This window comes from Schistocerca americana, unplaced genomic scaffold (assembly GCF_021461395.2).
Source record: "Schistocerca americana isolate TAMUIC-IGC-003095 unplaced genomic scaffold, iqSchAmer2.1 HiC_scaffold_325, whole genome shotgun sequence".
Classification (NCBI taxonomy): domain Eukaryota; kingdom Metazoa; phylum Arthropoda; class Insecta; order Orthoptera; family Acrididae; genus Schistocerca; species Schistocerca americana.
In genome coordinates this window covers 115,483-139,340 of record NW_025726044.1, presented here as the reverse complement: position 1 = coordinate 139,340, position 23,858 = coordinate 115,483, and the positions used below count along the sequence as shown (strand labels likewise).

General features: G+C 54.4%; 58 non-coding genes across 58 annotated transcripts; 11 read left to right on the top strand and 47 right to left on the bottom strand.

Annotated features, from left to right (window-relative positions):
• Positions 1 to 187: 187 nt before the first annotated feature.
• Trnae-uuc lies at positions 188 to 259 on the bottom strand. Its single transcript has one exon. It is a non-coding gene; the product is annotated as a tRNA-Glu (tRNA).
• A 281-nt stretch (positions 260 to 540) lies between these two features.
• On the bottom strand, positions 541 to 613 carry Trnam-cau. Its single transcript has one exon. It is a non-coding gene; the product is annotated as a tRNA-Met (tRNA).
• Positions 614 to 906: 293 nt separating this feature from the next.
• On the bottom strand, positions 907 to 977 carry Trnag-gcc. Its single transcript has one exon. It is a non-coding gene; the product is annotated as a tRNA-Gly (tRNA).
• Positions 978 to 1,318: 341 nt separating this feature from the next.
• Positions 1,319 to 1,390, top strand: Trnag-ucc. The gene has a single exon. It is a non-coding gene; the product is annotated as a tRNA-Gly (tRNA).
• Positions 1,391 to 1,971: 581 nt separating this feature from the next.
• Trnai-aau lies at positions 1,972 to 2,045 on the bottom strand. The gene has a single exon. It is a non-coding gene; the product is annotated as a tRNA-Ile (tRNA).
• A 198-nt stretch (positions 2,046 to 2,243) lies between these two features.
• Positions 2,244 to 2,315, bottom strand: Trnae-uuc. The gene has a single exon. It is a non-coding gene; the product is annotated as a tRNA-Glu (tRNA).
• A 281-nt stretch (positions 2,316 to 2,596) lies between these two features.
• Positions 2,597 to 2,669, bottom strand: Trnam-cau. The gene has a single exon. It is a non-coding gene; the product is annotated as a tRNA-Met (tRNA).
• Positions 2,670 to 2,962: 293 nt separating this feature from the next.
• Trnag-gcc lies at positions 2,963 to 3,033 on the bottom strand. The gene has a single exon. It is a non-coding gene; the product is annotated as a tRNA-Gly (tRNA).
• Positions 3,034 to 3,374: 341 nt separating this feature from the next.
• Positions 3,375 to 3,446, top strand: Trnag-ucc. Its single transcript has one exon. It is a non-coding gene; the product is annotated as a tRNA-Gly (tRNA).
• Positions 3,447 to 4,027: 581 nt separating this feature from the next.
• Positions 4,028 to 4,101, bottom strand: Trnai-aau. Its single transcript has one exon. It is a non-coding gene; the product is annotated as a tRNA-Ile (tRNA).
• Positions 4,102 to 4,299: 198 nt separating this feature from the next.
• Trnae-uuc lies at positions 4,300 to 4,371 on the bottom strand. The gene has a single exon. It is a non-coding gene; the product is annotated as a tRNA-Glu (tRNA).
• A 281-nt stretch (positions 4,372 to 4,652) lies between these two features.
• On the bottom strand, positions 4,653 to 4,725 carry Trnam-cau. Its single transcript has one exon. It is a non-coding gene; the product is annotated as a tRNA-Met (tRNA).
• A 293-nt stretch (positions 4,726 to 5,018) lies between these two features.
• Trnag-gcc lies at positions 5,019 to 5,089 on the bottom strand. The gene has a single exon. It is a non-coding gene; the product is annotated as a tRNA-Gly (tRNA).
• A 341-nt stretch (positions 5,090 to 5,430) lies between these two features.
• Positions 5,431 to 5,502, top strand: Trnag-ucc. The gene has a single exon. It is a non-coding gene; the product is annotated as a tRNA-Gly (tRNA).
• Positions 5,503 to 6,083: 581 nt separating this feature from the next.
• Positions 6,084 to 6,157, bottom strand: Trnai-aau. Its single transcript has one exon. It is a non-coding gene; the product is annotated as a tRNA-Ile (tRNA).
• A 198-nt stretch (positions 6,158 to 6,355) lies between these two features.
• On the bottom strand, positions 6,356 to 6,427 carry Trnae-uuc. The gene has a single exon. It is a non-coding gene; the product is annotated as a tRNA-Glu (tRNA).
• A 281-nt stretch (positions 6,428 to 6,708) lies between these two features.
• Positions 6,709 to 6,781, bottom strand: Trnam-cau. Its single transcript has one exon. It is a non-coding gene; the product is annotated as a tRNA-Met (tRNA).
• Positions 6,782 to 7,074: 293 nt separating this feature from the next.
• Positions 7,075 to 7,145, bottom strand: Trnag-gcc. The gene has a single exon. It is a non-coding gene; the product is annotated as a tRNA-Gly (tRNA).
• A 341-nt stretch (positions 7,146 to 7,486) lies between these two features.
• Positions 7,487 to 7,558, top strand: Trnag-ucc. The gene has a single exon. It is a non-coding gene; the product is annotated as a tRNA-Gly (tRNA).
• Positions 7,559 to 8,139: 581 nt separating this feature from the next.
• On the bottom strand, positions 8,140 to 8,213 carry Trnai-aau. Its single transcript has one exon. It is a non-coding gene; the product is annotated as a tRNA-Ile (tRNA).
• A 198-nt stretch (positions 8,214 to 8,411) lies between these two features.
• Trnae-uuc lies at positions 8,412 to 8,483 on the bottom strand. The gene has a single exon. It is a non-coding gene; the product is annotated as a tRNA-Glu (tRNA).
• Positions 8,484 to 8,764: 281 nt separating this feature from the next.
• Positions 8,765 to 8,837, bottom strand: Trnam-cau. The gene has a single exon. It is a non-coding gene; the product is annotated as a tRNA-Met (tRNA).
• Positions 8,838 to 9,130: 293 nt separating this feature from the next.
• Positions 9,131 to 9,201, bottom strand: Trnag-gcc. Its single transcript has one exon. It is a non-coding gene; the product is annotated as a tRNA-Gly (tRNA).
• Positions 9,202 to 9,542: 341 nt separating this feature from the next.
• Trnag-ucc lies at positions 9,543 to 9,614 on the top strand. The gene has a single exon. It is a non-coding gene; the product is annotated as a tRNA-Gly (tRNA).
• A 581-nt stretch (positions 9,615 to 10,195) lies between these two features.
• On the bottom strand, positions 10,196 to 10,269 carry Trnai-aau. The gene has a single exon. It is a non-coding gene; the product is annotated as a tRNA-Ile (tRNA).
• Positions 10,270 to 10,467: 198 nt separating this feature from the next.
• Trnae-uuc lies at positions 10,468 to 10,539 on the bottom strand. The gene has a single exon. It is a non-coding gene; the product is annotated as a tRNA-Glu (tRNA).
• A 281-nt stretch (positions 10,540 to 10,820) lies between these two features.
• On the bottom strand, positions 10,821 to 10,893 carry Trnam-cau. Its single transcript has one exon. It is a non-coding gene; the product is annotated as a tRNA-Met (tRNA).
• Positions 10,894 to 11,186: 293 nt separating this feature from the next.
• Trnag-gcc lies at positions 11,187 to 11,257 on the bottom strand. The gene has a single exon. It is a non-coding gene; the product is annotated as a tRNA-Gly (tRNA).
• A 341-nt stretch (positions 11,258 to 11,598) lies between these two features.
• Positions 11,599 to 11,670, top strand: Trnag-ucc. Its single transcript has one exon. It is a non-coding gene; the product is annotated as a tRNA-Gly (tRNA).
• A 581-nt stretch (positions 11,671 to 12,251) lies between these two features.
• Positions 12,252 to 12,325, bottom strand: Trnai-aau. Its single transcript has one exon. It is a non-coding gene; the product is annotated as a tRNA-Ile (tRNA).
• Positions 12,326 to 12,523: 198 nt separating this feature from the next.
• Positions 12,524 to 12,595, bottom strand: Trnae-uuc. The gene has a single exon. It is a non-coding gene; the product is annotated as a tRNA-Glu (tRNA).
• Positions 12,596 to 12,876: 281 nt separating this feature from the next.
• On the bottom strand, positions 12,877 to 12,949 carry Trnam-cau. Its single transcript has one exon. It is a non-coding gene; the product is annotated as a tRNA-Met (tRNA).
• Positions 12,950 to 13,242: 293 nt separating this feature from the next.
• Positions 13,243 to 13,313, bottom strand: Trnag-gcc. The gene has a single exon. It is a non-coding gene; the product is annotated as a tRNA-Gly (tRNA).
• A 341-nt stretch (positions 13,314 to 13,654) lies between these two features.
• Trnag-ucc lies at positions 13,655 to 13,726 on the top strand. Its single transcript has one exon. It is a non-coding gene; the product is annotated as a tRNA-Gly (tRNA).
• Positions 13,727 to 14,307: 581 nt separating this feature from the next.
• On the bottom strand, positions 14,308 to 14,381 carry Trnai-aau. The gene has a single exon. It is a non-coding gene; the product is annotated as a tRNA-Ile (tRNA).
• A 198-nt stretch (positions 14,382 to 14,579) lies between these two features.
• Positions 14,580 to 14,651, bottom strand: Trnae-uuc. Its single transcript has one exon. It is a non-coding gene; the product is annotated as a tRNA-Glu (tRNA).
• A 281-nt stretch (positions 14,652 to 14,932) lies between these two features.
• Positions 14,933 to 15,005, bottom strand: Trnam-cau. Its single transcript has one exon. It is a non-coding gene; the product is annotated as a tRNA-Met (tRNA).
• Positions 15,006 to 15,298: 293 nt separating this feature from the next.
• Trnag-gcc lies at positions 15,299 to 15,369 on the bottom strand. The gene has a single exon. It is a non-coding gene; the product is annotated as a tRNA-Gly (tRNA).
• Positions 15,370 to 15,710: 341 nt separating this feature from the next.
• Trnag-ucc lies at positions 15,711 to 15,782 on the top strand. The gene has a single exon. It is a non-coding gene; the product is annotated as a tRNA-Gly (tRNA).
• A 581-nt stretch (positions 15,783 to 16,363) lies between these two features.
• Positions 16,364 to 16,437, bottom strand: Trnai-aau. The gene has a single exon. It is a non-coding gene; the product is annotated as a tRNA-Ile (tRNA).
• Positions 16,438 to 16,635: 198 nt separating this feature from the next.
• Trnae-uuc lies at positions 16,636 to 16,707 on the bottom strand. Its single transcript has one exon. It is a non-coding gene; the product is annotated as a tRNA-Glu (tRNA).
• A 281-nt stretch (positions 16,708 to 16,988) lies between these two features.
• Trnam-cau lies at positions 16,989 to 17,061 on the bottom strand. Its single transcript has one exon. It is a non-coding gene; the product is annotated as a tRNA-Met (tRNA).
• A 293-nt stretch (positions 17,062 to 17,354) lies between these two features.
• Trnag-gcc lies at positions 17,355 to 17,425 on the bottom strand. Its single transcript has one exon. It is a non-coding gene; the product is annotated as a tRNA-Gly (tRNA).
• Positions 17,426 to 17,766: 341 nt separating this feature from the next.
• Positions 17,767 to 17,838, top strand: Trnag-ucc. The gene has a single exon. It is a non-coding gene; the product is annotated as a tRNA-Gly (tRNA).
• Positions 17,839 to 18,419: 581 nt separating this feature from the next.
• Positions 18,420 to 18,493, bottom strand: Trnai-aau. Its single transcript has one exon. It is a non-coding gene; the product is annotated as a tRNA-Ile (tRNA).
• A 198-nt stretch (positions 18,494 to 18,691) lies between these two features.
• On the bottom strand, positions 18,692 to 18,763 carry Trnae-uuc. Its single transcript has one exon. It is a non-coding gene; the product is annotated as a tRNA-Glu (tRNA).
• A 281-nt stretch (positions 18,764 to 19,044) lies between these two features.
• On the bottom strand, positions 19,045 to 19,117 carry Trnam-cau. The gene has a single exon. It is a non-coding gene; the product is annotated as a tRNA-Met (tRNA).
• A 293-nt stretch (positions 19,118 to 19,410) lies between these two features.
• Trnag-gcc lies at positions 19,411 to 19,481 on the bottom strand. Its single transcript has one exon. It is a non-coding gene; the product is annotated as a tRNA-Gly (tRNA).
• A 341-nt stretch (positions 19,482 to 19,822) lies between these two features.
• Trnag-ucc lies at positions 19,823 to 19,894 on the top strand. The gene has a single exon. It is a non-coding gene; the product is annotated as a tRNA-Gly (tRNA).
• Positions 19,895 to 20,475: 581 nt separating this feature from the next.
• On the bottom strand, positions 20,476 to 20,549 carry Trnai-aau. Its single transcript has one exon. It is a non-coding gene; the product is annotated as a tRNA-Ile (tRNA).
• A 198-nt stretch (positions 20,550 to 20,747) lies between these two features.
• Trnae-uuc lies at positions 20,748 to 20,819 on the bottom strand. The gene has a single exon. It is a non-coding gene; the product is annotated as a tRNA-Glu (tRNA).
• A 281-nt stretch (positions 20,820 to 21,100) lies between these two features.
• Positions 21,101 to 21,173, bottom strand: Trnam-cau. The gene has a single exon. It is a non-coding gene; the product is annotated as a tRNA-Met (tRNA).
• Positions 21,174 to 21,466: 293 nt separating this feature from the next.
• On the bottom strand, positions 21,467 to 21,537 carry Trnag-gcc. Its single transcript has one exon. It is a non-coding gene; the product is annotated as a tRNA-Gly (tRNA).
• Positions 21,538 to 21,878: 341 nt separating this feature from the next.
• Positions 21,879 to 21,950, top strand: Trnag-ucc. Its single transcript has one exon. It is a non-coding gene; the product is annotated as a tRNA-Gly (tRNA).
• A 581-nt stretch (positions 21,951 to 22,531) lies between these two features.
• Trnai-aau lies at positions 22,532 to 22,605 on the bottom strand. The gene has a single exon. It is a non-coding gene; the product is annotated as a tRNA-Ile (tRNA).
• A 198-nt stretch (positions 22,606 to 22,803) lies between these two features.
• Trnae-uuc lies at positions 22,804 to 22,875 on the bottom strand. The gene has a single exon. It is a non-coding gene; the product is annotated as a tRNA-Glu (tRNA).
• Positions 22,876 to 23,156: 281 nt separating this feature from the next.
• Trnam-cau lies at positions 23,157 to 23,229 on the bottom strand. The gene has a single exon. It is a non-coding gene; the product is annotated as a tRNA-Met (tRNA).
• Positions 23,230 to 23,522: 293 nt separating this feature from the next.
• Positions 23,523 to 23,593, bottom strand: Trnag-gcc. The gene has a single exon. It is a non-coding gene; the product is annotated as a tRNA-Gly (tRNA).
• Positions 23,594 to 23,858: the final 265 nt, after the last annotated feature.

Sequence of the window (23,858 nt, the reverse complement as noted above, 5' to 3'; positions counted from 1 at the left end):
AGCTGCTCAGCCCTACGCTGGAATCAGATGGCATGAAGCCATACACCATTCCTATGGTCGTCGTGTGTCTGCTTCCCTAGTCTATATTCTGCTGACGGTCACGAAACAGTAGCTATATTGCGAGCAGGACGGGAAACGGCCGCTCGGACAGCTCAAACTTGTCACGATTAGTGTGGAAAAAATTCCGTTCCGGTACCGGGAATCGAACCCGGGCCTCCTGGGTGAAAGGCAGGTATCCTAGCCACTAGACCACACCGGATGCGGCCGTTTCATTCGACCGTTCGTATGGTCGCTTGTCGCATTGTCGCTCTCTTTGCGAGCATCTTTGCACATACTGACTGGCAAGGCGCGCACCTCAAACGTCGCAGAGCAATGCTTTTGGCTTCATGCTCTGCTGGGAGAAGAGGAATAGGGAAGCTGTATGTAGCAATAACAGGAAGTAAACATTTTCCCGCTGAAGCGTTGAAACGTTGTGGATAACAAACAAGAAATAAGTTGGCGCCCTAGCAACAGCACCACCTTCAGTCACAGAAAATTAGATGCCCCGGGTGAGGATCGAACTCACGACCTTAAGATTATGAGACTTACGCGCTGCCTACTGCGCTACCGAGGCAGGCGATCGTTAGACCTTCTGGAATCTTGGTAAGTACCGAATACAAGTGGTAGAGAGTCTGCACTCCCTGGCTCATTTTTTCTGTTGCTACACGTGCATTCACGGCGCGGCAGGCAACTTGCGATGCTAGGCCGACGCCAGTATGTACAATAGCACGCAGGAGTCCAAACGAGCAGTCGTCCGCGCTGCATGATTGGTTCTTTCCACACGGAATCCCGCGGTTCATTCTCATGGCTCACGCAGTTCGAGTGCGAAAGACACGCAGCACCCCTACCGGAGAAAAAACAAAATGATGCATCGGCCGGGAATCGAACCCGGGCCGCCCGCGTGGCAGGCGAGCATTCTACCACTGAACCACCGATGCTCGGGCCAGCGGTACCTTCACGCTGCTTCCCGAGCAGATGTCTCAAGGGAAAGTGGGACTGCCGTCAAGCGCCGTAGCATTCTGTGGAGAAGATGCTGCAGACGCTGAATCCTGCACTGCACTGCTTAAAGATGCCGCCAGAACGCGGTCCTCTGCGTACTCTTGCGTCGCCGGCGCCGACTCTTGCCAAAGGATGCGAAATGTGCGCGGATACGCTGTCCGAATGCGTCTGGATGTGCTCCCCTAGCCTGCCTCGAAATGCGCCTGCCGGGTACGATCACCTTCGGCCGCTGCCGACAGGCGGGAAGCCGACTCAGCGCGGTGGCGGGGCGCTCGCTTGTGCGGTGGTGGTGTAATGGTCAGCATAGTTGCCTTCCAAGCAGTTGATCCGGGTTCGATTCCCGGCCACCGCAGCAGGCTTTTAATTTCGCGTATGAGTACTTTTGCCACGCGCTCTTAAACTATTGTTTTTTCGCCCTCTTACTCGCTGCATACCAGCCCTTAGTGTGTCTCGACTTGTCTCGACTTTGCTCAGCTGACGCGAGAGCTGACGCTCTCAAATCGGCCTATATCAAAACGACAAGCACGAGAAACGACTGAGAGAGGTAAGGAGAGGCGAGGCGATGGACACACAGCACGCCCCCTTCATTTCACGGTGGCGTCTCCCTGGCCGAATCGGGCTGTAGCTCCGAAAACAAAGGAGAAACAAAAATAGGAAGTAAAACTGCCAATAGTGCCCTGTGTTCCCATGCGCTCACCCGCCCAAGTACTGACAAGGGCCAAAGTTGTTACGCATCGGCAATCGGACATTTTCTTTCATTTTCTCTAACCAGTGTATTCAAGATATTATGGCCATTGCCGAGTGAATGCTGTAGTGCTTCCCGACGAGTCGGGTTCGGATCCTCTGTCAACTTCCACGCAGGGTGATGATCATTTGGTCATCACACTCGCCAGCTGAAATCGGCGCTGCCTTTTCGCAGTAGTAAAAGAGAAGTGGCCCGTGGGGGGATCGAACCCACGACCTTCGCGTTATTAGCACGACGCTCTAACCAACTGAGCTAACGGGCCTCGGCAGATGCAGCTGCTCAGCCCTACGCTGGAATCAGATGGCATGAAGCCATACACCATTCCTATGGTCGTCGTGTGTCTGCTTCCCTAGTCTATATTCTGCTGACGGTCACGAAACAGTAGCTATATTGCGAGCAGGACGGGAAACGGCCGCTCGGACAGCTCAAACTTGTCACGATTAGTGTGGAAAAAATTCCGTTCCGGTACCGGGAATCGAACCCGGGCCTCCTGGGTGAAAGGCAGGTATCCTAGCCACTAGACCACACCGGATGCGCCCGTTTCATTCGACCGTTCGTACGGTCGCTTGTCGCATTGTCGCTCTCTTTGCGAGCATCTTTGCACATACTGACTGGCAAGGCGCGCACCTCAAACGTCGCAGAGCAATGCTTTTGGCTTCATGCTCTGCTGGGAGAAGAGGAATAGGGAAGCTGTATGTAGCAATAACAGGAAGTAAACATTTTCCCGCTGAAGCGTTGAAACGTTGTGGATAACAAACAAGAAATAAGTTGGCGCCCTAGCAACAGCACCACCTTCAGTCACAGAAAATTAGATGCCCCGGGTGAGGATCGAACTCACGACCTTAAGATTATGAGACTTACGCGCTGCCTACTGCGCTACCGAGGCAGGCGATCGTTAGACCTTCTGGAATCTTGGTAAGTACCGAATACAAGTGGTAGAGAGTCTGCACTCCCTGGCTCATTTTTTCTGTTGCTACACGTGCATTCACGGCGCGGCAGGCAACTTGCGATGCTAGGCCGACGCCAGTATGTACAATAGCACGCAGGAGTCCAAACGAGCAGTCGTCCGCGCTGCATGATTGGTTCTTTCCACACGGAATCCCGCGGTTCATTCTCATGGCTCACGCAGTTCGAGTGCGAAAGACACGCAGCACCCCTACCGGAGAAAAAACAAAATGATGCATCGGCCGGGAATCGAACCCGGGCCGCCCGCGTGGCAGGCGAGCATTCTACCACTGAACCACCGATGCTCGGGCCAGCGGTACCTTCACGCTGCTTCCCGAGCAGATGTCTCAAGGGAAAGTGGGACTGCCGTCAAGCGCCGTAGCATTCTGTGGAGAAGATGCTGCAGACGCTGAATCCTGCACTGCACTGCTTAAAGATGCCGCCAGAACGCGGTCCTCTGCGTACTCTTGCGTCGCCGGCGCCGACTCTTGCCAAAGGATGCGAAATGTGCGCGGATACGCTGTCCGAATGCGTCTGGATGTGCTCCCCTAGCCTGCCTCGAAATGCGCCTGCCGGGTACGATCACCTTCGGCCGCTGCCGACAGGCGGGAAGCCGACTCAGCGCGGTGGCGGGGCGCTCGCTTGTGCGGTGGTGGTGTAATGGTCAGCATAGTTGCCTTCCAAGCAGTTGATCCGGGTTCGATTCCCGGCCACCGCAGCAGGCTTTTAATTTCGCGTATGAGTACTTTTGCCACGCGCTCTTAAACTATTGTTTTTTCGCCCTCTTACTCGCTGCATACCAGCCCTTAGTGTGTCTCGACTTGTCTCGACTTTGCTCAGCTGACGCGAGAGCTGACGCTCTCAAATCGGCCTATATCAAAACGACAAGCACGAGAAACGACTGAGAGAGGTAAGGAGAGGCGAGGCGATGGACACACAGCACGCCCCCTTCATTTCACGGTGGCGTCTCCCTGGCCGAATCGGGCTGTAGCTCCGAAAACAAAGGAGAAACAAAAATAGGAAGTAAAACTGCCAATAGTGCCCTGTGTTCCCATGCGCTCACCCGCCCAAGTACTGACAAGGGCCAAAGTTGTTACGCATCGGCAATCGGACATTTTCTTTCATTTTCTCTAACCAGTGTATTCAAGATATTATGGCCATTGCCGAGTGAATGCTGTAGTGCTTCCCGACGAGTCGGGTTCGGATCCTCTGTCAACTTCCACGCAGGGTGATGATCATTTGGTCATCACACTCGCCAGCTGAAATCGGCGCTGCCTTTTCGCAGTAGTAAAAGAGAAGTGGCCCGTGGGGGGATCGAACCCACGACCTTCGCGTTATTAGCACGACGCTCTAACCAACTGAGCTAACGGGCCTCGGCAGATGCAGCTGCTCAGCCCTACGCTGGAATCAGATGGCATGAAGCCATACACCATTCCTATGGTCGTCGTGTGTCTGCTTCCCTAGTCTATATTCTGCTGACGGTCACGAAACAGTAGCTATATTGCGAGCAGGACGGGAAACGGCCGCTCGGACAGCTCAAACTTGTCACGATTAGTGTGGAAAAAATTCCGTTCCGGTACCGGGAATCGAACCCGGGCCTCCTGGGTGAAAGGCAGGTATCCTAGCCACTAGACCACACCGGATGCGGCCGTTTCATTCGACCGTTCGTATGGTCGCTTGTCGCATTGTCGCTCTCTTTGCGAGCATCTTTGCACATACTGACTGGCAAGGCGCGCACCTCAAACGTCGCAGAGCAATGCTTTTGGCTTCATGCTCTGCTGGGAGAAGAGGAATAGGGAAGCTGTATGTAGCAATAACAGGAAGTAAACATTTTCCCGCTGAAGCGTTGAAACGTTGTGGATAACAAACAAGAAATAAGTTGGCGCCCTAGCAACAGCACCACCTTCAGTCACAGAAAATTAGATGCCCCGGGTGAGGATCGAACTCACGACCTTAAGATTATGAGACTTACGCGCTGCCTACTGCGCTACCGAGGCAGGCGATCGTTAGACCTTCTGGAATCTTGGTAAGTACCGAATACAAGTGGTAGAGAGTCTGCACTCCCTGGCTCATTTTTTCTGTTGCTACACGTGCATTCACGGCGCGGCAGGCAACTTGCGATGCTAGGCCGACGCCAGTATGTACAATAGCACGCAGGAGTCCAAACGAGCAGTCGTCCGCGCTGCATGATTGGTTCTTTCCACACGGAATCCCGCGGTTCATTCTCATGGCTCACGCAGTTCGAGTGCGAAAGACACGCAGCACCCCTACCGGAGAAAAAACAAAATGATGCATCGGCCGGGAATCGAACCCGGGCCGCCCGCGTGGCAGGCGAGCATTCTACCACTGAACCACCGATGCTCGGGCCAGCGGTACCTTCACGCTGCTTCCCGAGCAGATGTCTCAAGGGAAAGTGGGACTGCCGTCAAGCGCCGTAGCATTCTGTGGAGAAGATGCTGCAGACGCTGAATCCTGCACTGCACTGCTTAAAGATGCCGCCAGAACGCGGTCCTCTGCGTACTCTTGCGTCGCCGGCGCCGACTCTTGCCAAAGGATGCGAAATGTGCGCGGATACGCTGTCCGAATGCGTCTGGATGTGCTCCCCTAGCCTGCCTCGAAATGCGCCTGCCGGGTACGATCACCTTCGGCCGCTGCCGACAGGCGGGAAGCCGACTCAGCGCGGTGGCGGGGCGCTCGCTTGTGCGGTGGTGGTGTAATGGTCAGCATAGTTGCCTTCCAAGCAGTTGATCCGGGTTCGATTCCCGGCCACCGCAGCAGGCTTTTAATTTCGCGTATGAGTACTTTTGCCACGCGCTCTTAAACTATTGTTTTTTCGCCCTCTTACTCGCTGCATACCAGCCCTTAGTGTGTCTCGACTTGTCTCGACTTTGCTCAGCTGACGCGAGAGCTGACGCTCTCAAATCGGCCTATATCAAAACGACAAGCACGAGAAACGACTGAGAGAGGTAAGGAGAGGCGAGGCGATGGACACACAGCACGCCCCCTTCATTTCACGGTGGCGTCTCCCTGGCCGAATCGGGCTGTAGCTCCGAAAACAAAGGAGAAACAAAAATAGGAAGTAAAACTGCCAATAGTGCCCTGTGTTCCCATGCGCTCACCCGCCCAAGTACTGACAAGGGCCAAAGTTGTTACGCATCGGCAATCGGACATTTTCTTTCATTTTCTCTAACCAGTGTATTCAAGATATTATGGCCATTGCCGAGTGAATGCTGTAGTGCTTCCCGACGAGTCGGGTTCGGATCCTCTGTCAACTTCCACGCAGGGTGATGATCATTTGGTCATCACACTCGCCAGCTGAAATCGGCGCTGCCTTTTCGCAGTAGTAAAAGAGAAGTGGCCCGTGGGGGGATCGAACCCACGACCTTCGCGTTATTAGCACGACGCTCTAACCAACTGAGCTAACGGGCCTCGGCAGATGCAGCTGCTCAGCCCTACGCTGGAATCAGATGGCATGAAGCCATACACCATTCCTATGGTCGTCGTGTGTCTGCTTCCCTAGTCTATATTCTGCTGACGGTCACGAAACAGTAGCTATATTGCGAGCAGGACGGGAAACGGCCGCTCGGACAGCTCAAACTTGTCACGATTAGTGTGGAAAAAATTCCGTTCCGGTACCGGGAATCGAACCCGGGCCTCCTGGGTGAAAGGCAGGTATCCTAGCCACTAGACCACACCGGATGCGGCCGTTTCATTCGACCGTTCGTACGGTCGCTTGTCGCATTGTCGCTCTCTTTGCGAGCATCTTTGCACATACTGACTGGCAAGGCGCGCACCTCAAACGTCGCAGAGCAATGCTTTTGGCTTCATGCTCTGCTGGGAGAAGAGGAATAGGGAAGCTGTATGTAGCAATAACAGGAAGTAAACATTTTCCCGCTGAAGCGTTGAAACGTTGTGGATAACAAACAAGAAATAAGTTGGCGCCCTAGCAACAGCACCACCTTCAGTCACAGAAAATTAGATGCCCCGGGTGAGGATCGAACTCACGACCTTAAGATTATGAGACTTACGCGCTGCCTACTGCGCTACCGAGGCAGGCGATCGTTAGACCTTCTGGAATCTTGGTAAGTACCGAATACAAGTGGTAGAGAGTCTGCACTCCCTGGCTCATTTTTTCTGTTGCTACACGTGCATTCACGGCGCGGCAGGCAACTTGCGATGCTAGGCCGACGCCAGTATGTACAATAGCACGCAGGAGTCCAAACGAGCAGTCGTCCGCGCTGCATGATTGGTTCTTTCCACACGGAATCCCGCGGTTCATTCTCATGGCTCACGCAGTTCGAGTGCGAAAGACACGCAGCACCCCTACCGGAGAAAAAACAAAATGATGCATCGGCCGGGAATCGAACCCGGGCCGCCCGCGTGGCAGGCGAGCATTCTACCACTGAACCACCGATGCTCGGGCCAGCGGTACCTTCACGCTGCTTCCCGAGCAGATGTCTCAAGGGAAAGTGGGACTGCCGTCAAGCGCCGTAGCATTCTGTGGAGAAGATGCTGCAGACGCTGAATCCTGCACTGCACTGCTTAAAGATGCCGCCAGAACGCGGTCCTCTGCGTACTCTTGCGTCGCCGGCGCCGACTCTTGCCAAAGGATGCGAAATGTGCGCGGATACGCTGTCCGAATGCGTCTGGATGTGCTCCCCTAGCCTGCCTCGAAATGCGCCTGCCGGGTACGATCACCTTCGGCCGCTGCCGACAGGCGGGAAGCCGACTCAGCGCGGTGGCGGGGCGCTCGCTTGTGCGGTGGTGGTGTAATGGTCAGCATAGTTGCCTTCCAAGCAGTTGATCCGGGTTCGATTCCCGGCCACCGCAGCAGGCTTTTAATTTCGCGTATGAGTACTTTTGCCACGCGCTCTTAAACTATTGTTTTTTCGCCCTCTTACTCGCTGCATACCAGCCCTTAGTGTGTCTCGACTTGTCTCGACTTTGCTCAGCTGACGCGAGAGCTGACGCTCTCAAATCGGCCTATATCAAAACGACAAGCACGAGAAACGACTGAGAGAGGTAAGGAGAGGCGAGGCGATGGACACACAGCACGCCCCCTTCATTTCACGGTGGCGTCTCCCTGGCCGAATCGGGCTGTAGCTCCGAAAACAAAGGAGAAACAAAAATAGGAAGTAAAACTGCCAATAGTGCCCTGTGTTCCCATGCGCTCACCCGCCCAAGTACTGACAAGGGCCAAAGTTGTTACGCATCGGCAATCGGACATTTTCTTTCATTTTCTCTAACCAGTGTATTCAAGATATTATGGCCATTGCCGAGTGAATGCTGTAGTGCTTCCCGACGAGTCGGGTTCGGATCCTCTGTCAACTTCCACGCAGGGTGATGATCATTTGGTCATCACACTCGCCAGCTGAAATCGGCGCTGCCTTTTCGCAGTAGTAAAAGAGAAGTGGCCCGTGGGGGGATCGAACCCACGACCTTCGCGTTATTAGCACGACGCTCTAACCAACTGAGCTAACGGGCCTCGGCAGATGCAGCTGCTCAGCCCTACGCTGGAATCAGATGGCATGAAGCCATACACCATTCCTATGGTCGTCGTGTGTCTGCTTCCCTAGTCTATATTCTGCTGACGGTCACGAAACAGTAGCTATATTGCGAGCAGGACGGGAAACGGCCGCTCGGACAGCTCAAACTTGTCACGATTAGTGTGGAAAAAATTCCGTTCCGGTACCGGGAATCGAACCCGGGCCTCCTGGGTGAAAGGCAGGTATCCTAGCCACTAGACCACACCGGATGCGGCCGTTTCATTCGACCGTTCGTACGGTCGCTTGTCGCATTGTCGCTCTCTTTGCGAGCATCTTTGCACATACTGACTGGCAAGGCGCGCACCTCAAACGTCGCAGAGCAATGCTTTTGGCTTCATGCTCTGCTGGGAGAAGAGGAATAGGGAAGCTGTATGTAGCAATAACAGGAAGTAAACATTTTCCCGCTGAAGCGTTGAAACGTTGTGGATAACAAACAAGAAATAAGTTGGCGCCCTAGCAACAGCACCACCTTCAGTCACAGAAAATTAGATGCCCCGGGTGAGGATCGAACTCACGACCTTAAGATTATGAGACTTACGCGCTGCCTACTGCGCTACCGAGGCAGGCGATCGTTAGACCTTCTGGAATCTTGGTAAGTACCGAATACAAGTGGTAGAGAGTCTGCACTCCCTGGCTCATTTTTTCTGTTGCTACACGTGCATTCACGGCGCGGCAGGCAACTTGCGATGCTAGGCCGACGCCAGTATGTACAATAGCACGCAGGAGTCCAAACGAGCAGTCGTCCGCGCTGCATGATTGGTTCTTTCCACACGGAATCCCGCGGTTCATTCTCATGGCTCACGCAGTTCGAGTGCGAAAGACACGCAGCACCCCTACCGGAGAAAAAACAAAATGATGCATCGGCCGGGAATCGAACCCGGGCCGCCCGCGTGGCAGGCGAGCATTCTACCACTGAACCACCGATGCTCGGGCCAGCGGTACCTTCACGCTGCTTCCCGAGCAGATGTCTCAAGGGAAAGTGGGACTGCCGTCAAGCGCCGTAGCATTCTGTGGAGAAGATGCTGCAGACGCTGAATCCTGCACTGCACTGCTTAAAGATGCCGCCAGAACGCGGTCCTCTGCGTACTCTTGCGTCGCCGGCGCCGACTCTTGCCAAAGGATGCGAAATGTGCGCGGATACGCTGTCCGAATGCGTCTGGATGTGCTCCCCTAGCCTGCCTCGAAATGCGCCTGCCGGGTACGATCACCTTCGGCCGCTGCCGACAGGCGGGAAGCCGACTCAGCGCGGTGGCGGGGCGCTCGCTTGTGCGGTGGTGGTGTAATGGTCAGCATAGTTGCCTTCCAAGCAGTTGATCCGGGTTCGATTCCCGGCCACCGCAGCAGGCTTTTAATTTCGCGTATGAGTACTTTTGCCACGCGCTCTTAAACTATTGTTTTTTCGCCCTCTTACTCGCTGCATACCAGCCCTTAGTGTGTCTCGACTTGTCTCGACTTTGCTCAGCTGACGCGAGAGCTGACGCTCTCAAATCGGCCTATATCAAAACGACAAGCACGAGAAACGACTGAGAGAGGTAAGGAGAGGCGAGGCGATGGACACACAGCACGCCCCCTTCATTTCACGGTGGCGTCTCCCTGGCCGAATCGGGCTGTAGCTCCGAAAACAAAGGAGAAACAAAAATAGGAAGTAAAACTGCCAATAGTGCCCTGTGTTCCCATGCGCTCACCCGCCCAAGTACTGACAAGGGCCAAAGTTGTTACGCATCGGCAATCGGACATTTTCTTTCATTTTCTCTAACCAGTGTATTCAAGATATTATGGCCATTGCCGAGTGAATGCTGTAGTGCTTCCCGACGAGTCGGGTTCGGATCCTCTGTCAACTTCCACGCAGGGTGATGATCATTTGGTCATCACACTCGCCAGCTGAAATCGGCGCTGCCTTTTCGCAGTAGTAAAAGAGAAGTGGCCCGTGGGGGGATCGAACCCACGACCTTCGCGTTATTAGCACGACGCTCTAACCAACTGAGCTAACGGGCCTCGGCAGATGCAGCTGCTCAGCCCTACGCTGGAATCAGATGGCATGAAGCCATACACCATTCCTATGGTCGTCGTGTGTCTGCTTCCCTAGTCTATATTCTGCTGACGGTCACGAAACAGTAGCTATATTGCGAGCAGGACGGGAAACGGCCGCTCGGACAGCTCAAACTTGTCACGATTAGTGTGGAAAAAATTCCGTTCCGGTACCGGGAATCGAACCCGGGCCTCCTGGGTGAAAGGCAGGTATCCTAGCCACTAGACCACACCGGATGCGGCCGTTTCATTCGACCGTTCGTACGGTCGCTTGTCGCATTGTCGCTCTCTTTGCGAGCATCTTTGCACATACTGACTGGCAAGGCGCGCACCTCAAACGTCGCAGAGCAATGCTTTTGGCTTCATGCTCTGCTGGGAGAAGAGGAATAGGGAAGCTGTATGTAGCAATAACAGAAAGTAAACATTTTCCCGCTGAAGCGTTGAAACGTTGTGGATAACAAACAAGAAATAAGTTGGCGCCCTAGCAACAGCACCACCTTCAGTCACAGAAGATTAGATGCCCCGGGTGAGGATCGAACTCACGACCTTAAGATTATGAGACTTACGCGCTGCCTACTGCGCTACCGAGGCAGGCGATCGTTAGACCTTCTGGAATCTTGGTAAGTACCGAATACAAGTGGTAGAGAGTCTGCACTCCCTGGCTCATTTTTTCTGTTGCTACACGTGCATTCACGGCGCGGCAGGCAACTTGCGATGCTAGGCCGACGCCAGTATGTACAATAGCACGCAGGAGTCCAAACGAGTAGTCGTCCGCGCTGCATGATTGGTTCTTTCCACACGGAATCCCGCGGTTCATTCTCATGGCTCACGCAGTTCGAGTGCGAAAGACACGCAGCACCCCTACCGGAGAAAAAACAAAATGATGCATCGGCCGGGAATCGAACCCGGGCCGCCCGCGTGGCAGGCGAGCATTCTACCACTGAACCACCGATGCTCGGGCCAGCGGTACCTTCACGCTGCTTCCCGAGCAGATGTCTCAAGGGAAAGTGGGACTGCCGTCAAGCGCCGTAGCATTCTGTGGAGAAGATGCTGCAGACGCTGAATCCTGCACTGCACTGCTTAAAGATGCCGCCAGAACGCGGTCCTCTGCGTACTCTTGCGTCGCCGGCGCCGACTCTTGCCAAAGGATGCGAAATGTGCGCGGATACGCTGTCCGAATGCGTCTGGATGTGCTCCCCTAGCCTGCCTCGAAATGCGCCTGCCGGGTACGATCACCTTCGGCCGCTGCCGACAGGCGGGAAGCCGACTCAGCGCGGTGGCGGGGCGCTCGCTTGTGCGGTGGTGGTGTAATGGTCAGCATAGTTGCCTTCCAAGCAGTTGATCCGGGTTCGATTCCCGGCCACCGCAGCAGGCTTTTAATTTCGCGTATGAGTACTTTTGCCACGCGCTCTTAAACTATTGTTTTTTCGCCCTCTTACTCGCTGCATACCAGCCCTTAGTGTGTCTCGACTTGTCTCGACTTTGCTCAGCTGACGCGAGAGCTGACGCTCTCAAATCGGCCTATATCAAAACGACAAGCACGAGAAACGACTGAGAGAGGTAAGGAGAGGCGAGGCGATGGACACACAGCACGCCCCCTTCATTTCACGGTGGCGTCTCCCTGGCCGAATCGGGCTGTAGCTCCGAAACCAAAGGAGAAACAAAAATAGGAAGTAAAACTGCCAATAGTGCCCTGTGTTCCCATGCGCTCACCCGCCCAAGTACTGACAAGGGCCAAAGTTGTTACGCATCGGCAATCGGACATTTTCTTTCATTTTCTCTAACCAGTGTATTCAAGATATTATGGCCATTGCCGAGTGAATGCTGTAGTGCTTCCCGACGAGTCGGGTTCGGATCCTCTGTCAACTTCCACGCAGGGTGATGATCATTTGGTCATCACACTCGCCAGCTGAAATCGGCGCTGCCTTTTCGCAGTAGTAAAAGAGAAGTGGCCCGTGGGGGGATCGAACCCACGACCTTCGCGTTATTAGCACGACGCTCTAACCAACTGAGCTAACGGGCCTCGGCAGATGCAGCTGCTCAGCCCTACGCTGGAATCAGATGGCATGAAGCCATACACCATTCCTATGGTCGTCGTGTGTCTGCTTCCCTAGTCTATATTCTGCTGACGGTCACGAAACAGTAGCTATATTGCGAGCAGGACGGGAAACGGCCGCTCGGACAGCTCAAACTTGTCACGATTAGTGTGGAAAAAATTCCGTTCCGGTACCGGGAATCGAACCCGGGCCTCCTGGGTGAAAGCCAGGTATCCTAGCCACTAGACCACACCGGATGCGGCCGTTTCATTCGACCGTTCGTACGGTCGCTTGTCGCATTGTCGCTCTCTTTGCGAGCATCTTTGCACATACTGACTGGCAAGGCGCGCACCTCAAACGTCGCAGAGCAATGCTTTTGGCTTCATGCTCTGCTGGGAGAAGAGGAATAGGGAAGCTGTATGTAGCAATAACAGGAAGTAAACATTTTCCCGCTGAAGCGTTGAAACGTTGTGGATAACAAACAAGAAATAAGTTGGCGCCCTAGCAACAGCACCACCTTCAGTCACAGAAAATTAGATGCCCCGGGTGAGGATCGAACTCACGACCTTAAGATTATGAGACTTACGCGCTGCCTACTGCGCTACCGAGGCAGGCGATCGTTAGACCTTCTGGAATCTTGGTAAGTACCGAATACAAGTGGTAGAGAGTCTGCACTCCCTGGCTCATTTTTTCTGTTGCTACACGTGCATTCACGGCGCGGCAGGCAACTTGCGATGCTAGGCCGACGCCAGTATGTACAATAGCACGCAGGAGTCCAAACGAGCAGTCGTCCGCGCTGCATGATTGGTTCTTTCCACACGGAATCCCGCGGTTCATTCTCATGGCTCACGCAGTTCGAGTGCGAAAGACACGCAGCACCCCTACCGGAGAAAAAACAAAATGATGCATCGGCCGGGAATCGAACCCGGGCCGCCCGCGTGGCAGGCGAGCATTCTACCACTGAACCACCGATGCTCGGGCCAGCGGTACCTTCACGCTGCTTCCCGAGCAGATGTCTCAAGGGAAAGTGGGACTGCCGTCAAGCGCCGTAGCATTCTGTGGAGAAGATGCTGCAGACGCTGAATCCTGCACTGCACTGCTTAAAGATGCCGCCAGAACGCGGTCCTCTGCGTACTCTTGCGTCGCCGGCGCCGACTCTTGCCAAAGGATGCGAAATGTGCGCGGATACGCTGTCCGAATGCGTCTGGATGTGCTCCCCTAGCCTGCCTCGAAATGCGCCTGCCGGGTACGATCACCTTCGGCCGCTGCCGACAGGCGGGAAGCCGACTCAGCGCGGTGGCGGGGCGCTCGCTTGTGCGGTGGTGGTGTAATGGTCAGCATAGTTGCCTTCCAAGCAGTTGATCCGGGTTCGATTCCCGGCCACCGCAGCAGGCTTTTAATTTCGCGTATGAGTACTTTTGCCACGCGCTCTTAAACTATTGTTTTTTCGCCCTCTTACTCGCTGCATACCAGCCCTTAGTGTGTCTCGACTTGTCTCGACTTTGCTCAGCTGACGCGAGAGCTGACGCTCTCAAATCGGCCTATATCAAAACGACAAGCACGAGAAACGACTGAGAGAGGTAAGGAGAGGCGAGGCGATGGACACACAGCACGCCCCCTTCATTTCACGGTGGCGTCTCCCTGGCCGAATCGGGCTGTAGCTCCGAAAACAAAGGAGAAACAAAAATAGGAAGTAAAACTGCCAATAGTGCCCTGTGTTCCCATGCGCTCACCCGCCCAAGTACTGACAAGGGCCAAAGTTGTTACGCATCGGCAATCGGACATTTTCTTTCATTTTCTCTAACCAGTGTATTCAAGATATTATGGCCATTGCCGAGTGAATGCTGTAGTGCTTCCCGACGAGTCGGGTTCGGATCCTCTGTCAACTTCCACGCAGGGTGATGATCATTTGGTCATCACACTCGCCAGCTGAAATCGGCGCTGCCTTTTCGCAGTAGTAAAAGAGAAGTGGCCCGTGGGGGGATCGAACCCACGACCTTCGCGTTATTAGCACGACGCTCTAACCAACTGAGCTAACGGGCCTCGGCAGATGCAGCTGCTCAGCCCTACGCTGGAATCAGATGGCATGAAGCCATACACCATTCCTATGGTCGTCGTGTGTCTGCTTCCCTAGTCTATATTCTGCTGACGGTCACGAAACAGTAGCTATATTGCGAGCAGGACGGGAAACGGCCGCTCGGACAGCTCAAACTTGTCACGATTAGTGTGGAAAAAATTCCGTTCCGGTACCGGGAATCGAACCCGGGCCTCCTGGGTGAAAGGCAGGTATCCTAGCCACTAGACCACACCGGATGCGGCCGTTTCATTCGACCGTTCGTACGGTCGCTTGTCGCATTGTCGCTCTCTTTGCGAGCATCTTTGCACATACTGACTGGCAAGGCGCGCACCTCAAACGTCGCAGAGCAATGCTTTTGGCTTCATGCTCTGCTGGGAGAAGAGGAATAGGGAAGCTGTATGTAGCAATAACAGGAAGTAAACATTTTCCCGCTGAAGCGTTGAAACGTTGTGGATAACAAACAAGAAATAAGTTGGCGCCCTAGCAACAGCACCACCTTCAGTCACAGAAAATTAGATGCCCCGGGTGACGATCGAACTCACGACCTTAAGATTATGAGACTTACGCGCTGCCTACTGCGCTACCGAGGCAGGCGATCGTTAGACCTTCTGGAATCTTGGTAAGTACCGAATACAAGTGGTAGAGAGTCTGCACTCCCTGGCTCATTTTTTCTGTTGCTACACGTGCATTCACGGCGCGGCAGGCAACTTGCGATGCTAGGCCGACGCCAGTATGTACAATAGCACGCAGGAGTCCAAACGAGCAGTCGTCCGCGCTGCATGATTGGTTCTTTCCACACGGAATCCCGCGGTTCATTCTCATGGCTCACGCAGTTCGAGTGCGAAAGACACGCAGCACCCCTACCGGAGAAAAAACAAAATGATGCATCGGCCGGGAATCGAACCCGGGCCGCCCGCGTGGCAGGCGAGCATTCTACCACTGAACCACCGATGCTCGGGCCAGCGGTACCTTCACGCTGCTTCCCGAGCAGATGTCTCAAGGGAAAGTGGGACTGCCGTCAAGCGCCGTAGCATTCTGTGGAGAAGATGCTGCAGACGCTGAATCCTGCACTGCACTGCTTAAAGATGCCGCCAGAACGCGGTCCTCTGCGTACTCTTGCGTCGCCGGCGCCGACTCTTGCCAAAGGATGCGAAATGTGCGCGGATACGCTGTCCGAATGCGTCTGGATGTGCTCCCCTAGCCTGCCTCGAAATGCGCCTGCCGGGTACGATCACCTTCGGCCGCTGCCGACAGGCGGGAAGCCGACTCAGCGCGGTGGCGGGGCGCTCGCTTGTGCGGTGGTGGTGTAATGGTCAGCATAGTTGCCTTCCAAGCAGTTGATCCGGGTTCGATTCCCGGCCACCGCAGCAGGCTTTTAATTTCGCGTATGAGTACTTTTGCCACGCGCTCTTAAACTATTGTTTTTTCGCCCTCTTACTCGCTGCATACCAGCCCTTAGTGTGTCTCGACTTGTCTCGACTTTGCTCAGCTGACGCGAGAGCTGACGCTCTCAAATCGGCCTATATCAAAACGACAAGCACGAGAAACGACTGAGAGAGGTAAGGAGAGGCGAGGCGATGGACACACAGCACGCCCCCTTCATTTCACGGTGGCGTCTCCCTGGCCGAATCGGGCTGTAGCTCCGAAAACAAAGGAGAAACAAAAATAGGAAGTAAAACTGCCAATAGTGCCCTGTGTTCCCATGCGCTCACCCGCCCAAGTACTGACAAGGGCCAAAGTTGTTACGCATCGGCAATCGGACATTTTCTTTCATTTTCTCTAACCAGTGTATTCAAGATATTATGGCCATTGCCGAGTGAATGCTGTAGTGCTTCCCGACGAGTCGGGTTCGGATCCTCTGTCAACTTCCACGCAGGGTGATGATCATTTGGTCATCACACTCGCCAGCTGAAATCGGCGCTGCCTTTTCGCAGTAGTAAAAGAGAAGTGGCCCGTGGGGGGATCGAACCCACGACCTTCGCGTTATTAGCACGACGCTCTAACCAACTGAGCTAACGGGCCTCGGCAGATGCAGCTGCTCAGCCCTACGCTGGAATCAGATGGCATGAAGCCATACACCATTCCTATGGTCGTCGTGTGTCTGCTTCCCTAGTCTATATTCTGCTGACGGTCACGAAACAGTAGCTATATTGCGAGCAGGACGGGAAACGGCCGCTCGGACAGCTCAAACTTGTCACGATTAGTGTGGAAAAAATTCCGTTCCGGTACCGGGAATCGAACCCGGGCCTCCTGGGTGAAAGGCAGGTATCCTAGCCACTAGACCACACCGGATGCGGCCGTTTCATTCGACCGTTCGTACGGTCGCTTGTCGCATTGTCGCTCTCTTTGCGAGCATCTTTGCACATACTGACTGGCAAGGCGCGCACCTCAAACGTCGCAGAGCAATGCTTTTGGCTTCATGCTCTGCTGGGAGAAGAGGAATAGGGAAGCTGTATGTAGCAATAACAGAAAGTAAACATTTTCCCGCTGAAGCGTTGAAACGTTGTGGATAACAAACAAGAAATAAGTTGGCGCCCTAGCAACAGCACCACCTTCAGTCACAGAAGATTAGATGCCCCGGGTGAGGATCGAACTCACGACCTTAAGATTATGAGACTTACGCGCTGCCTACTGCGCTACCGAGGCAGGCGATCGTTAGACCTTCTGGAATCTTGGTAAGTACCGAATACAAGTGGTAGAGAGTCTGCACTCCCTGGCTCATTTTTTCTGTTGCTACACGTGCATTCACGGCGCGGCAGGCAACTTGCGATGCTAGGCCGACGCCAGTATGTACAATAGCACGCAGGAGTCCAAACGAGTAGTCGTCCGCGCTGCATGATTGGTTCTTTCCACACGGAATCCCGCGGTTCATTCTCATGGCTCACGCAGTTCGAGTGCGAAAGACACGCAGCACCCCTACCGGAGAAAAAACAAAATGATGCATCGGCCGGGAATCGAACCCGGGCCGCCCGCGTGGCAGGCGAGCATTCTACCACTGAACCACCGATGCTCGGGCCAGCGGTACCTTCACGCTGCTTCCCGAGCAGATGTCTCAAGGGAAAGTGGGACTGCCGTCAAGCGCCGTAGCATTCTGTGGAGAAGATGCTGCAGACGCTGAATCCTGCACTGCACTGCTTAAAGATGCCGCCAGAACGCGGTCCTCTGCGTACTCTTGCGTCGCCGGCGCCGACTCTTGCCAAAGGATGCGAAATGTGCGCGGATACGCTGTCCGAATGCGTCTGGATGTGCTCCCCTAGCCTGCCTCGAAATGCGCCTGCCGGGTACGATCACCTTCGGCCGCTGCCGACAGGCGGGAAGCCGACTCAGCGCGGTGGCGGGGCGCTCGCTTGTGCGGTGGTGGTGTAATGGTCAGCATAGTTGCCTTCCAAGCAGTTGATCCGGGTTCGATTCCCGGCCACCGCAGCAGGCTTTTAATTTCGCGTATGAGTACTTTTGCCACGCGCTCTTAAACTATTGTTTTTTCGCCCTCTTACTCGCTGCATACCAGCCCTTAGTGTGTCTCGACTTGTCTCGACTTTGCTCAGCTGACGCGAGAGCTGACGCTCTCAAATCGGCCTATATCAAAACGACAAGCACGAGAAACGACTGAGAGAGGTAAGGAGAGGCGAGGCGATGGACACACAGCACGCCCCCTTCATTTCACGGTGGCGTCTCCCTGGCCGAATCGGGCTGTAGCTCCGAAACCAAAGGAGAAACAAAAATAGGAAGTAAAACTGCCAATAGTGCCCTGTGTTCCCATGCGCTCACCCGCCCAAGTACTGACAAGGGCCAAAGTTGTTACGCATCGGCAATCGGACATTTTCTTTCATTTTCTCTAACCAGTGTATTCAAGATATTATGGCCATTGCCGAGTGAATGCTGTAGTGCTTCCCGACGAGTCGGGTTCGGATCCTCTGTCAACTTCCACGCAGGGTGATGATCATTTGGTCATCACACTCGCCAGCTGAAATCGGCGCTGCCTTTTCGCAGTAGTAAAAGAGAAGTGGCCCGTGGGGGGATCGAACCCACGACCTTCGCGTTATTAGCACGACGCTCTAACCAACTGAGCTAACGGGCCTCGGCAGATGCAGCTGCTCAGCCCTACGCTGGAATCAGATGGCATGAAGCCATACACCATTCCTATGGTCGTCGTGTGTCTGCTTCCCTAGTCTATATTCTGCTGACGGTCACGAAACAGTAGCTATATTGCGAGCAGGACGGGAAACGGCCGCTCGGACAGCTCAAACTTGTCACGATTAGTGTGGAAAAAATTCCGTTCCGGTACCGGGAATCGAACCCGGGCCTCCTGGGTGAAAGGCAGGTATCCTAGCCACTAGACCACACCGGATGCGGCCGTTTCATTCGACCGTTCGTACGGTCGCTTGTCGCATTGTCGCTCTCTTTGCGAGCATCTTTGCACATACTGACTGGCAAGGCGCGCACCTCAAACGTCGCAGAGCAATGCTTTTGGCTTCATGCTCTGCTGGGAGAAGAGGAATAGGGAAGCTGTATGTAGCAATAACAGGAAGTAAACATTTTCCCGCTGAAGCGTTGAAACGTTGTGGATAACAAACAAGAAATAAGTTGGCGCCCTAGCAACAGCACCACCTTCAGTCACAGAAAATTAGATGCCCCGGGTGACGATCGAACTCACGACCTTAAGATTATGAGACTTACGCGCTGCCTACTGCGCTACCGAGGCAGGCGATCGTTAGACCTTCTGGAATCTTGGTAAGTACCGAATACAAGTGGTAGAGAGTCTGCACTCCCTGGCTCATTTTTTCTGTTGCTACACGTGCATTCACGGCGCGGCAGGCAACTTGCGATGCTAGGCCGACGCCAGTATGTACAATAGCACGCAGGAGTCCAAACGAGCAGTCGTCCGCGCTGCATGATTGGTTCTTTCCACACGGAATCCCGCGGTTCATTCTCATGGCTCACGCAGTTCGAGTGCGAAAGACACGCAGCACCCCTACCGGAGAAAAAACAAAATGATGCATCGGCCGGGAATCGAACCCGGGCCGCCCGCGTGGCAGGCGAGCATTCTACCACTGAACCACCGATGCTCGGGCCAGCGGTACCTTCACGCTGCTTCCCGAGCAGATGTCTCAAGGGAAAGTGGGACTGCCGTCAAGCGCCGTAGCATTCTGTGGAGAAGATGCTGCAGACGCTGAATCCTGCACTGCACTGCTTAAAGATGCCGCCAGAACGCGGTCCTCTGCGTACTCTTGCGTCGCCGGCGCCGACTCTTGCCAAAGGATGCGAAATGTGCGCGGATACGCTGTCCGAATGCGTCTGGATGTGCTCCCCTAGCCTGCCTCGAAATGCGCCTGCCGGGTACGATCACCTTCGGCCGCTGCCGACAGGCGGGAAGCCGACTCAGCGCGGTGGCGGGGCGCTCGCTTGTGCGGTGGTGGTGTAATGGTCAGCATAGTTGCCTTCCAAGCAGTTGATCCGGGTTCGATTCCCGGCCACCGCAGCAGGCTTTTAATTTCGCGTATGAGTACTTTTGCCACGCGCTCTTAAACTATTGTTTTTTCGCCCTCTTACTCGCTGCATACCAGCCCTTAGTGTGTCTCGACTTGTCTCGACTTTGCTCAGCTGACGCGAGAGCTGACGCTCTCAAATCGGCCTATATCAAAACGACAAGCACGAGAAACGACTGAGAGAGGTAAGGAGAGGCGAGGCGATGGACACACAGCACGCCCCCTTCATTTCACGGTGGCGTCTCCCTGGCCGAATCGGGCTGTAGCTCCGAAAACAAAGGAGAAACAAAAATAGGAAGTAAAACTGCCAATAGTGCCCTGTGTTCCCATGCGCTCACCCGCCCAAGTACTGACAAGGGCCAAAGTTGTTACGCATCGGCAATCGGACATTTTCTTTCATTTTCTCTAACCAGTGTATTCAAGATATTATGGCCATTGCCGAGTGAATGCTGTAGTGCTTCCCGACGAGTCGGGTTCGGATCCTCTGTCAACTTCCACGCAGGGTGATGATCATTTGGTCATCACACTCGCCAGCTGAAATCGGCGCTGCCTTTTCGCAGTAGTAAAAGAGAAGTGGCCCGTGGGGGGATCGAACCCACGACCTTCGCTTTATTAGCACGACGCTCTAACCAACTGAGCTAACGGGCCTCGGCAGATGCAGCTGCTCAGCCCTACGCTGGAATCAGATGGCATGAAGCCATACACCATTCCTATGGTCGTCGTGTGTCTGCTTCCCTAGTCTATATTCTGCTGACGGTCACGAAACAGTAGCTATATTGCGAGCAGGACGGGAAACGGCCGCTCGGACAGCTCAAACTTGTCACGATTAGTGTGGAAAAAATTCCGTTCCGGTACCGGGAATCGAACCCGGGCCTCCTGGGTGAAAGGCAGGTATCCTAGCCACTAGACCACACCGGATGCGGCCGTTTCATTCGACCGTTCGTACGGTCGCTTGTCGCATTGTCGCTCTCTTTGCGAGCATCTTTGCACATACTGACTGGCAAGGCGCGCACCTCAAACGTCGCAGAGCAATGCTTTTGGCTTCATGCTCTGCTGGGAGAAGAGGAATAGGGAAGCTGTATGTAGCAATAACAGGAAGTAAACATTTTCCCGCTGAAGCGTTGAAACGTTGTGGATAACAAACAAGAAATAAGTTGGCGCCCTAGCAACAGCACCACCTTCAGTCACAGAAAATTAGATGCCCCGGGTGACGATCGAACTCACGACCTTAAGATTATGAGACTTACGCGCTGCCTACTGCGCTACCGAGGCAGGCGATCGTTAGACCTTCTGGAATCTTGGTAAGTACCGAATACAAGTGGTAGAGAGTCTGCACTCCCTGGCTCATTTTTTCTGTTGCTACACGTGCATTCACGGCGCGGCAGGCAACTTGCGATGCTAGGCCGACGCCAGTATGTACAATAGCACGCAGGAGTCCAAACGAGCAGTCGTCCGCGCTGCATGATTGGTTCTTTCCACACGGAATCCCGCGGTTCATTCTCATGGCTCACGCAGTTCGAGTGCGAAAGACACGCAGCACCCCTACCGGAGAAAAAACAAAATGATGCATCGGCCGGGAATCGAACCCGGGCCGCCCGCGTGGCAGGCGAGCATTCTACCACTGAACCACCGATGCTCGGGCCAGCGGTACCTTCACGCTGCTTCCCGAGCAGATGTCTCAAGGGAAAGTGGGACTGCCGTCAAGCGCCGTAGCATTCTGTGGAGAAGATGCTGCAGACGCTGAATCCTGCACTGCACTGCTTAAAGATGCCGCCAGAACGCGGTCCTCTGCGTACTCTTGCGTCGCCGGCGCCGACTCTTGCCAAAGGATGCGAAATGTGCGCGGATACGCTGTCCGAATGCGTCTGGATGTGCTCCCCTAGCCTGCCTCGAAATGCGCCTGCCGGGTACGATCACCTTCGGCCGCTGCCGACAGGCGGGAAGCCGACTCAGCGCGGTGGCGGGGCGCTCGCTTGTGCGGTGGTGGTGTAATGGTCAGCATAGTTGCCTTCCAAGCAGTTGATCCGGGTTCGATTCCCGGCCACCGCAGCAGGCTTTTAATTTCGCGTATGAGTACTTTTGCCACGCGCTCTTAAACTATTGTTTTTTCGCCCTCTTACTCGCTGCATACCAGCCCTTAGTGTGTCTCGACTTGTCTCGACTTTGCTCAGCTGACGCGAGAGCTGACGCTCTCAAATCGGCCTATATCAAAACGACAAGCACGAGAAACGACTGAGAGAGGTAAGGAGAGGCGAGGCGATGGACACACAGCACGCCCCCTTCATTTCACGGTGGCGTCTCCCTGGCCGAATCGGGCTGTAGCTCCGAAAACAAAGGAGAAACAAAAATAGGAAGTAAAACTGCCAATAGTGCCCTGTGTTCCCATGCGCTCACCCGCCCAAGTACTGACAAGGGCCAAAGTTGTTACGCATCGGCAATCGGACATTTTCTTTCATTTTCTCTAACCAGTGTATTCAAGATATTATGGCCATTGCCGAGTGAATGCTGTAGTGCTTCCCGACGAGTCGGGTTCGGATCCTCTGTCAACTTCCACGCAGGGTGATGATCATTTGGTCATCACACTCGCCAGCTGAAATCGGCGCTGCCTTTTCGCAGTAGTAAAAGAGAAGTGGCCCGTGGGGGGATCGAACCCACGACCTTCGCGTTATTAGCACGACGCTCTAACCAACTGAGCTAACGGGCCTCGGCAGATGCAGCTGCTCAGCCCTACGCTGGAATCAGATGGCATGAAGCCATACACCATTCCTATGGTCGTCGTGTGTCTGCTTCCCTAGTCTATATTCTGCTGACGGTCACGAAACAGTAGCTATATTGCGAGCAGGACGGGAAACGGCCGCTCGGACAGCTCAAACTTGTCACGATTAGTGTGGAAAAAATTCCGTTCCGGTACCGGGAATCGAACCCGGGCCTCCTGGGTGAAAGCCAGGTATCCTAGCCACTAGACCACACCGGATGCGGCCGTTTCATTCGACCGTTCGTACGGTCGCTTGTCGCATTGTCGCTCTCTTTGCGAGCATCTTTGCACATACTGACTGGCAAGGCGCGCACCTCAAACGTCGCAGAGCAATGCTTTTGGCTTCATGCTCTGCTGGGAGAAGAGGAATAGGGAAGCTGTATGTAGCAATAACAGAAAGTAAACATTTTCCCGCTGAAGCGTTGAAACGTTGTGGATAACAAACAAGAAATAAGTTGGCGCCCTAGCAACAGCACCACCTTCAGTCACAGAAGATTAGATGCCCCGGGTGAGGATCGAACTCACGACCTTAAGATTATGAGACTTACGCGCTGCCTACTGCGCTACCGAGGCAGGCGATCGTTAGACCTTCTGGAATCTTGGTAAGTACCGAATACAAGTGGTAGAGAGTCTGCACTCCCTGGCTCATTTTTTCTGTTGCTACACGTGCATTCACGGCGCGGCAGGCAACTTGCGATGCTAGGCCGACGCCAGTATGTACAATAGCACGCAGGAGTCCAAACGAGCAGTCGTCCGCGCTGCATGATTGGTTCTTTCCACACGGAATCCCGCGGTTCATTCTCATGGCTCACGCAGTTCGAGTGCGAAAGACACGCAGCACCCCTACCGGAGAAAAAACAAAATGATGCATCGGCCGGGAATCGAACCCGGGCCGCCCGCGTGGCAGGCGAGCATTCTACCACTGAACCACCGATGCTCGGGCCAGCGGTACCTTCACGCTGCTTCCCGAGCAGATGTCTCAAGGGAAAGTGGGACTGCCGTCAAGCGCCGTAGCATTCTGTGGAGAAGATGCTGCAGACGCTGAATCCTGCACTGCACTGCTTAAAGATGCCGCCAGAACGCGGTCCTCTGCGTACTCTTGCGTCGCCGGCGCCGACTCTTGCCAAAGGATGCGAAATGTGCGCGGATACGCTGTCCGAATGCGTCTGGATGTGCTCCCCTAGCCTGCCTCGAAATGCGCC